We start from the raw sequence: 9,376 nt of genomic DNA, 5'->3' as shown, positions 1-9,376 counted from the left end.
CAAAGTATGGAAAAATCCCAAATGTCCATAGATGGATGAATGGATAAAGAAGATGTGGTATATATATATATATATATATATATATATATATACACACAATGGAGTATTACTCGGCAATCAAAAAGAACGAAATCTTACCATTTGCAACTATGTGGATGGAACTGGAGGGTATTATGCTAAGTGAAATTAGTCAGAGAAAGACAAATATCATATGACTTCACTCATATGAGGACTTTAAGAGAAAACAGATGAACATAAGGGAAGGGAAACAAAACTAATATAAAAACAGGGAGGGGGACAAAACAGAAGAGTCTCATGAATATGGAGAACAGAGGGTTACTGGAGGGGGTGTGGGAGGGGGAAATGGGCTAAATGGGTAAGATGTACTAAGGAATCTACTGAAATCATTGGTGCACTATATGCTAACTAATTTGGATGTAAATTTAAAAAAAAAGATTTAATTATTTTTAAAAAAATGTTTAAAAATCTAACCACAATTCTAAATAGAAAGGTAGTCAATATAAACCAATAAAGCCCCCAAATTCCAAATTTCCAAATAGTATACATTCATTTCAAGTAAATAATATACTTATTATTTTATTTGGGAAATTAAATACAAAAATACATCATACAGTTTAAGTTCGGGAATGCTGCTGGGCTGGCAACACAGCAATGTGCTCCACAGCCATGCATCCTCACAGCAGACCCGTGTGGACTGTAGGGCTCACCTGGCTGCGTGCTTCCATGTGCTCTGGGAGTAGAATACAAGGGAGTGGCTACAGACCCACAGTTAAAATGGCAACATCATCCATCCCATTCACTAGGGAATTTTTCCTTATTGTTTATCCATAAAGATTTAGGTGAAAATCTGATCCGGCTACAAAAATTATGGGTTGAAATTCTTTTGATAATGAAAATAATCTGCAAAGGACAGCATATGGACCTAAGTAGGTCTACTATGAAAATATACAAATTCACATCCCAAGTAAAGTCTTTCTATAACTTGATTTCTTGAATATAATTTTGGACAGAAACATTTCCCATGTAAAAATGAAACTGCACATACAGCATATGCCAGGTGCTGGAGTTATCTGGACTTTCTAATTTGAATGCCTCTTTCAGATTACTGGGCTGCTCGTGCAGGGGCCAGGTGGAGAAAGGCCACAGACTACCAGATAGGAGCACTCTGTGCCTCTCCAACCACTACTCTTCACATTTCATCAAAAAACAGAAGGTGCCCTCTGCTTCATGTGACTTTTTAGTCAGTGTGAATCGGGGTATGGGGGAACTTGCACAAAGTTCCTCTTCTAGCCCCAGTTTCTATTTCCCTCTTCCAAGTGGTGATACTGGTAGCCACCTCACAAATTCACAAGCAGACAAGAGCCAGACCAGGCATTGCTATTGGAAATGGGCAAAATCCACTGTGTCCTTCCTTTCTGTCTTCCCAAATAGCCAGATGATACATATTATTGTCATTAAACATTACATATACTGAGAATTTTGATAGACCATCAGCTCCACCTGCCCAGGTTGGTTTGGAAACACATATCCCAGAAATCCAGCTTGGGGCCTACACAATGCACATCACCAGAAACAACATAAGATGCAGAGACCTACCTTCTCCCTATACAGCAAGAGATTGTTTAAAAGAAATTCAGGAGCACCAGGGTGGCTCGGTTAAGTGTCTGACTGCAGCTCAGGTCATGATCTCGCGGTCCATGAGTTTGAGCCCCACATCAAGCTCTGTTGTCAGCTCAGAGCCTAGAGCCTGTTTCAGATTCTGTGTCTCCCTCTCTCTGCCCCTCCCCCGTCACACCCTCTCTCTCTCTCTCTCAAAAATAAACATTAAAAAAAAAATAGAAAGAAATTAAAATGGCGGTGGGGTGGCTGGGGGCAGGGCAGGGGCAAGTGTGACTTTTCGGCCTCCTTGTCCTCCAGGGGCCCCCTGGACATCATGCAGGTACGAGCACCATAAAGATGTAGACTTCAGAGCAGGTCTTTACCCATGGGAAACTGTTAAAACAGCTGCAGTGCGGAAATAACCCAAACCCTATGAACCCAAGCATGGTTGCAACCGATGTACTGGACAGACAGATCCCCCTGGAAAGCTGCACAGCCGTAGACTTCTCAGTACAGAGGGGACTGCCTTCCATTGTTAAATCTCTTATTGGTGCAGCAAGAACTAAAACATGTGCAGAGGAGAACCTGGGAAGATGGCGGTGTAGGAGGACGCTGGGCTCACCGCACGTCCTGCTGATCACTTAGATTCCACCTACACCTGCCTAAATAACCCAGAAAACTGCCAGAAGACTAGCAGAACGGAGTCTCCGGAGCCAAGTGCAGACAAGAGGCCCACGAAAGAGGGTAGGAGGGGCGGCGAGGCGGTGCGCGCTCCATGGACTGGCAGGAGGGAGCGGGGGGGGCGGGGGGGGTTGGCCTGCCTGCCAAGCAGAGCCCCCGAGTCTGGCTTGCAAAAGCGGAGGGGCCGGAGTGTGTTCCGACAGCAAGCGGGACTTGACATCTGGAAGGTTATAAGCTAACAGCTCTGCTTGGAGGACGGGAGGGCTGGAGGACAATGGGAGGGAGAGTTGAGTCCCGGATGACAGAGCTCAGCTTGGCGGGGAACAAAGGCGCTCGCCAGCTCCAGCTCCCTCGCCCATCCCCCAGCCAAAATCCCAAAGGGAACCAGTTCCTGCCAGGGAACTTGCTTGCACCGCGCAAACACCAAACGCTGTGCTTCTGCAGATCCATCCCTCCAGCAGGTCTGACTCCCTCCCGGTACTGCAGGGCCCCTCCCGAAGCTGAAACTGCCCCTCCCGCCCCTGTGCACCTTGCCGATCCACCCCAGCTAATACGCCAGATCCCCAGCACCACAAGCCTGGCAGTGTGCAAGCAGCCCAGATGGGCCACGCCACCCCACAGTGAATCCCGCCCCTAGGAGAGGGGAAGAGAAGGCACACACCAGTCTGAGTGTGGCCCCAGCGGTGGGCTGGGGGCAGACATCAGGTCTGACTGTGGTCCCGCCCACCAACGCACGTTATTCAAGACAGCACAGGGGAAGTGCCCCGCAGTCCCGCACCACTCCAGGGACTATCCAAAATGACAAAACGGAAGAATTCCCCTCAGAAAAACGTCCAGGAAATAACAACAGCTAACGAACTGATCAAAAATGATTTAAAAAATATAACAGAAAGTGAATTTAGAATAATAGTCATAAAATTAATCGCTGGGCTTGTAAACAGTATAAAGGACAGCAGAGAATCTCTTGCTACAGAGATCAAGGGACTAAGGAACAGCCAGGAGGAGCTAAAAAGTGCTATCAATGAGCTGCAAAATAAAATGGAGACAACTACGGCTCGGATTGAAGAGGCAGGGGAGAGAATAGGTGAACTAGAAGATACAATTATGGAAAAAGAAGAAGCTGAGAAAAAGAGAGATAAAAAAAATCCAGGGGTATGAGGGGAAAATTAGAGAACTAAGTGATGCACTAAAGAGATATAATATATGCGTAATTGGTATTCCAGAGGAGGAAGAGAGAGGGAAAGGTGCTGAAGGTGTACTTGAAGAAATCATAGCTGAGAACTTCCCTGAACGGGGGAAGGAAAAAGGCACTAAAATCCAAGAGGCACAGAGAACTCCCTTCAGACGTAACTTGAATCGATCTTCTGCATGACATATCATAGTGGAACTGGCAAAACACAAGGATAAAGAGAAAATTCTGAAAGCAGCTAGAGATAAACGTGCTCTAACATATAAAGGGAGACCTATAAGACTCGTGACTGATCTCTCTTCTGAAACTTGGCAGGCCAGAAAGGAATGGCAGGAGATCTTCAATATGATGAACAGAAAAAAAAATATGCAGCCGAGAATCCTTTATCCAGCAAGTCTGTCATTTAGAATAGAAGGAGAGATAAAGGTCTTCCCAAACAAACAAAAACTGAAGGAATTCATCACCACTAAACCAGCCCTACAAGAGATCCTAAGGGGGATCCTGTGAGACAAAGTACCAGAGACATCGCTACAAGCATGAAACCTATGGACATCACAATGACTCTAAACCCATATCTTTCTATAATAATACTGAATGTAAATGGACTAAATGTGCCAACCAAAAGACATAGGGTATCAGAATGGATAAAAAGAGACCCATCTATTTGCTGTCTACAAGAGACTCATTTTAGACCTGAGGACACCTTCAGATTGAGAGTGAGGGGATGGAGAACTATTTATCATGCCACTGGAAATCAAAAGAAAGCTGGAGTCGCCATACTTATATCAGACAAACTAGACTTTAAATTAAAGGCTGTAACAAGAGATGAAGAAGGGCATTATATAATAATCACAGGGTCTATCCATCAGGAAGAGCTAACAATTATAAATGTCTATGCGCCGAGTACAGGAGCCCCCAAATATATAAAACAATTACTCACAAACATAAGCAACCTTATTGATAAGAATGTGGTAATTGCAGGGGACTTTAACACTCCACTTACAGAAATGGATAGATCATCTAGACACACAGTCAATAACGAAACAAGGGCCCTGAATGATACATTGGATCAGATGGACTTGACAGATATATTTAGAACTCTGCATCCCAAAGCAACAAAATATACTTTCTTCTTGAGTGCACATGGAACATTCTCCAAGATAGATCACATACTGGGTCACAAAACAGCCCTTCATAAGTATACAAGAATTGAGATCATACCATGCATACTTTCAGACCACATGCTATGAAGCTTGAGATCAACCACAGGAAAAAGTCTGGAAAACCTCCAAAAGCATGGAGGTTAAAGAACACCCTACTAAAGAATGAGTGGGTCAACCAGGCAATTAGAGAAGGAATTAAAAAATATATGGAAACAAATGAAAAGGAAAATACAACAATCCAAACGCTTTGGGATGCAGCAAAGGCAGTCCTGAGAGGAAAATACATTGCAATCCAGGCCTATCTCAAGAAACAAGAAAAATCCCAAATACAAAATCTAATAGCACACCTAAAGGAAATAGAAGCAGAACAGCAAAGGCAGCCTAAATGCAGCAGAAGAAGAGAAATAATAAAGATCAGAGCAGAAATAAACAATATATATCTAAAAAACTGTAGAGCAGATCAATGAAACCAAGAGTTGGTTTTTTAAAAAAAATAAACAAAATTGATAAACCTCTAGCCAGGCTTCTCAAAAAGAAAAGGGAGATGACCCAAATAGATAAAATCATGAATGAAAATGGAATTATTACAACCAATCCCTCAGAGATACAAGCAATTATCAGGGAATACTATGAAAAATTATATGCCAACAAACTGGACAACCTGGAAGAAATGGACAAATTCCTAAACACCCACACGCTTCCAAAACTCAATCAGGAGGAGATAGAAAGCTTGAACAGACCCATAACCAGCGAAGAAATTGAATCAGTCATCAAAAATCTCCCAACAAATAAGAGTCCAGGACCAGATGGCTTCCCAGGGGAATTCTACCAGACATTTAAAGCAGAGATAATACCTATCCTTCTCAAGCTATTCCAAAAAATAGAAAGGGAAGAAAAACTTCCAGACTCGTTCTATGAAGCCAGCATTACTTTGATTCCTACACCAGACAGAGACCCAGTAAAAAAAGAGAACTACAGGCCAATATCCCTGCTGAATATGGATGCAAAAATTCTCAATAAGATACTAGCAAATTGAATTCAACAGCATATAAAAAGAATTATTCACCATGATCAAGTGGGATTCATTCCTGGGCTGCAGGACTGGTTCAACATTTGCAAATCAATCAATGTGATACATCACATTAATAAAAGAAAAGAACCATATGATCCTGTCAATCGATGCAGAAAAGGCATTTGACAAAATTCAGCATTCTTTCTTAATAAAAACCCTCGAGAAAGTCGGGATAGAAGGAACATACTTAAACATCATAAAAGCCATTTATGAAAAGCCCACAGCTAACATCATCCTCAATGGGGAAAAACTGAGAGCTTTTTCCCTGAGATCAGGAACACGACAGGGATGTCCACTCTCACCGCTGTTGTTTAACACAGTGTTGGAAGTTCTAGCATCAGCAATCAGACAACAAAAGGAAATCAAAGGCATCAAAATTGGCAAAGATGAAGTCAAGCTTTCACTTTTTGCAGATGACATGATATTATACATGGAAAATCCAATAGATTCCACCAAGTCTGCTAGAACTAATACATGAATTTAGCAAAGTTGCAGGATACAAAATCAATGTACAGAAATCAGTTGCATTCTTATACACTAATAATGAAGCAACAGAAAGACAGATAAAGAAACTGATCCCATTCACAATTGCACCAAGAAGCATAAAATACCTAGGAATAAATCTAACCAAAGATGTAAAAGATCTGTATGCTGAAAACTGTAGAAAGCTTATGAAGGAAATTCAAGAAGATACAAAGAAATGGAAAAACATTCCGTGCTCATGGACTGGAAGAATACTGTCAAAATGTCAATACTACCCAAAGCTATCTACACATTCAATGCAGTCCCAATCAAAATTGCACCACCATTCTTCTCGAAACTATAACAAGCAATCCTAAATTCATATGGAACCACAAAAGGCCCCAAATAGCCAAAGTAATTTTGAAGAAGACCAAAGCAGGAGGCATCACAATCCCAGACTTTAGCCTCTACTACAAAGCTGATATCATCAAGACAGCATGGTATTGGCACAAAAACAGACACATAGACCAATGGAATAGAATACAGACCCCAGAACTAGACCCACAAAAGCATGGCCAAATAATCTTTGACAAAGCAGGAAAGAACATCCAATGGAAAAAAGACAGTCTCTTTAACAAATGGTGCTGGGAGAACTGGACAGCAACATGCAGAGGATTGAAACTAGACCACTTTCTCACACCATTCACAAAAATAAACTCAAAATGGATAAAGGACCTGAATGTGAGACAGGAAACTATCAAAACCCTAGAGGAGAAAGCAGGAAAAGACCTCTCTGACCTCAGCCATAGCAATTTCTTACTTGACACATCCCCAAAGGCAAGGGAATTAAAAGCAAAGATGAACTACTGGGACCTTATGAGATAAAAGGCTTCTGCACAGCAAAGGAAACAATCAACAAAACTAAAAGGCAACCAACAGAATGGGAAAAGATATTTGCAAATGATATATTGGACAAAGGGCTAGTATCCAAAATCTATAAAGAGCTCACCAAACTCCACACCCGAAAAACAAATAACCCAGTGAAGAAATGGGCAGAAAACATGAATAGACACTTCTCTAAGGAAGACATCCGGATGGCCAACAGGCACATGAAAAGATGCTCAACGTCGCTCCTCATCAGGGAAATACAAATCAAAACCACACTCAGATTATCACCTCACGCCAGTCAGAGTGGCCAAAATGAACAAATCAGGAGACTATAGATGCTGGAGAGGAGGTGGAGAAACGGGAACCCTCTTGCACTGTTGGTGGGAATGCAAATTGGTGCAGCCACACTGGAAAACAGTGTGGAGGTTCCTCAGAAATTAGAAATAGACCTACCCTATGACCCAGCAATAGCACTGCTAGGAATTTACCCAAGGGATACAGGAGTACTGATGCATAGGGGCTCTTGTACCCCAATGTTTATAGCAGCACTCTCAACAATAGCCAAATTATGGAAAGAGCCTAAATGTCCATCAACTGATGAATGGATAAAGAAGTTGTGGTTTATATACACAATGGAGTACTACGTGGCAATGAGAAAGAATGAAATATGGCCTTTGTAGCAACATGGATGGAACTGGAGAGTGTTATGCTAAGTGAAATAAGCCATACAGAGAAAGACAGATACCATATGGTTTCACTCTTATGTGGATCCTGAGAAACTTAACAGAAACCCATGGGGGAGGGGAAGGGGAAAAAAAAGAGGTTAGAGTGGGAGAGAGCCAAAGCAGAAGAGACTCTTAAAAACTGAGAACAAACTGAGGGTTGATGGGGGGTGGGAGGGAGGGGAGGGTGGGTGATGGGTATTGAGGAGGGCACCTGTTGGGATGAGCACTGGGTGTTGTATGGAAACCAATTTGACAATAAACTTCATATATTGAAACAAAAATAAAACATGTGCAAGAACATTCTGTAGTGGATCCTACAGAGAAAACAAAGGGATTTTAATCTATTAATGTTTTATTTACAAATATGGCTTCAGTAGGTGACTTATATACAAACCACATCCTCAGGACCCAGAAAAAACTGTTTTGACTGAAGAAGCCAGTCACCATGAAAGGAATCAGTCTCAGCAGTTACCTTGAAGGACTGATGGCAAGTGTGGGATCTTCAAATGCTAATAAGGGCCAAGAAGCAATGGAATGGGCATACATAAATTTAATGCTGAGATTGAAGAATTGGCAGGTTTGGCGAGAGGGAGAATAGGGACACCAATGGTGGCAGCATTTGTAGGGAAATGACAAGGAAAGTTGGTATGTGACACCTGCTCCCCCAGGTCTCTGCAAGCTGGAATATATTCGTTATTTAAAAAATAAAACTATATTTTAGGCAGAGTTTTTTTAAGTAAGTTGAAGAAAAGCTGTATGAATTTTGATCAAAACAAAGAGGTACAGGGTTTCTAAACCAAAGGGATCATCTGAAAGTAGTATTGTTTGAAATGACCATCTAATTTTGAGGATTCCAGTATTCATGTAAAAATTTAACACATTTTGAAAAGGACTTAAAAATCATATTGGCATTATTAAATCTCCTTTAGAATTTGGAAGCTTTTCATGCACTGGAACTCTGGCTTTAGACCAACCCCAGAACAAAGCAGAGCCACCTAAATACATATAAATACCCGACTGTGATAAATATACTTCATGTGCTTGCATGAGGAAATGCTCTTGATTATTTGCATTTCATTCATTCACTCATCCATTCATTCATTCATAATGTTCATTTGTTTATTTTTGAGAGAGAGAGAGAGAGAACGTGAGCAGAGAATGGGGAAAGAGATTGGCAGACAGTATCCAAAGCAGGCTCTACACTGACAGCAGAGAGCTCAATGTGGGGCTCAAATTCACGAACATGAGACCATGAGGTCATGAGATCACGACGTGAGCTGAAGTCAGACACTTATTTTTTTAAAGTTTTATTTTTATTTAAGTAATCTCTTCACCCAACATGGGGCTCAAACTCACGACACCTGAAATCAAGAGTTGCATACTCTTCCAACTGAGCTAGTCAGGTGCTCCTGAAGGAATGCTCTTTAAAAGGAGAAGTTGCATAGTTTTAAAAGACATATTAATTTGTATAAAATAACTTGCTCTGCTATAGACAACGATTAAAAACCACAGTGTTTTCTTTTGGTACTTAAATGACATTTTTGGAGTAAAAATTATCACTAGAGTAATACATGAC

At 41.5% G+C, this 9,376-nt stretch overlaps 1 pseudogene; it reads left to right on the top strand.

The window, feature by feature from the left end:
• The first annotated feature begins 647 nt into the window (after positions 1-647).
• On the top strand, positions 648-8,433 carry LOC122215213 (annotated as a pseudogene).
• The last annotated feature ends 943 nt before the right edge of the window (positions 8,434-9,376 follow it).

Source organism: Panthera leo, chromosome A3 (assembly GCF_018350215.1).
Source record: "Panthera leo isolate Ple1 chromosome A3, P.leo_Ple1_pat1.1, whole genome shotgun sequence".
Classification (NCBI taxonomy): Eukaryota; Metazoa; Chordata; class Mammalia; order Carnivora; family Felidae; genus Panthera; species Panthera leo.
This window is presented reverse-complemented; position numbering and strand designations above follow the sequence as displayed.